We start from the raw sequence: 1460 nt of genomic DNA, 5'->3' as shown, positions 1-1460 counted from the left end.
CACACTCTCGGGCTCCACCTCCACCCCCTTCTTTTGTCTCTCCTCTCTTGTGGAGGTAGCACGTTCTCTCCCTTTTCAGTGCCTCCACACCTCCTTTTCTGCTCTCTCCACGGGCCCTTCATGCTTTCTGGAGATAGCCCATTTTTGTCTGTAAGAAGGTACTATCAAAAGCTTAACTTTCACTCATAAAAGTTTACCTCGATTTGTAAAAAAACACAAACCCACAACAGTCTCATTTTTTTCCAAACAGTTTTATTGTCACTTAATCCACATACTACACAACTCAATATTTCAGTTGTATCAAGAAGCATTGTACAATCACCACCACAGTCACTTTTAGAATATTCGCCCTCCCCCATGGTTAAATTGCTTGTACAATGAACTGTGTCATTACCATCAGTCCTAGTGCTCCCTCCCCCCCCACATGCATCGTTCCAATAGCTGGCGCTCCCTGTCTCCCATCCCTGCCCACCTCCCCATAAACCTCTGCAGCAGTTCTCATCTCTATGCATCTGCTCTTCTGTGCGTCCCTAACTGGAAAAGTCAACAGAAACCTCTGCAGCAGTTCTCATCTCTACGCATCTGCTCTTCTGTGCGTCCCTAACTGGAAAAGTCAACATAAACCTCTGCAGCAGTTCTCATCTCTACGTATCTACTCTTCTGTGCGTCCCTAACTGGAAAAGTCCTCCCCATAAACCTCTGCAGCAGTTCTCATCTCTACACATCTACTCTTCTGTGCGTCCCTAACTGGAAAAGTCAGCAGAAACAAAAGTAAAGTGGTAAGGATAAAGTGATAATAATACAGAAATAAAAATACAAAAATGAGTAAGAAAGAAACTACCACCATGACTATTTAAAAGGCCAGGGAGGAGATTTTTGTCATGGAGCAAGCAAGAAATACTTGCACCTAGTACAATCTCCGGGTGTCAAAAGGGTGGTCAACTGACCAAGTATCCAATTTGATCCAGTATAATCAGGATTACAAGGATCTAAACAGTCTCTCCACTAGTTCTATTTTTCTAATTAAAAATTTTCATCATACAAAAAGAATTCCCAAGTCAAAATGATACAATCAACAATGCTTAGACTAATAATGCACAGCACAATTCCTAACCTTTGTAAAAATTAACAAGATATAGAAGTGTATTTAGTATTAAAATTTTTGTCTACATGAGTTTTCCTTTTATGAAGAAGAGAGAACTTAAGATGTAAGTAGAATGTTACTTTTAAATCTTATAGCTGTGTTGTGCTCAATTTGCAAAAATATGAAATATAGAACCTTTGGATGACTACTTTCAGTAGCATACAACATAAATAAATTTTCATTATCATGAATAAAATGTAATGATTATCTTTGTGCGTATATCTCCACATGCTTGTGAATGTACTTTTCTAAAATAGAGTCTTTCAAATAGAATTATTAAGTTAAAGGGTATAGTTATTTAAATTAGTATATATAT

The sequence above is a fragment of the Echinops telfairi genome, unplaced genomic scaffold (assembly GCF_000313985.2).
Source record: "Echinops telfairi isolate 266 unplaced genomic scaffold, ASM31398v2 ScPeMD7_5868;HRSCAF=6743_1, whole genome shotgun sequence".
Lineage (NCBI taxonomy): Eukaryota > Metazoa > Chordata > Mammalia > Afrosoricida > Tenrecidae > Echinops > Echinops telfairi.
Note: the sequence above shows the minus strand (reverse complement) of the source record.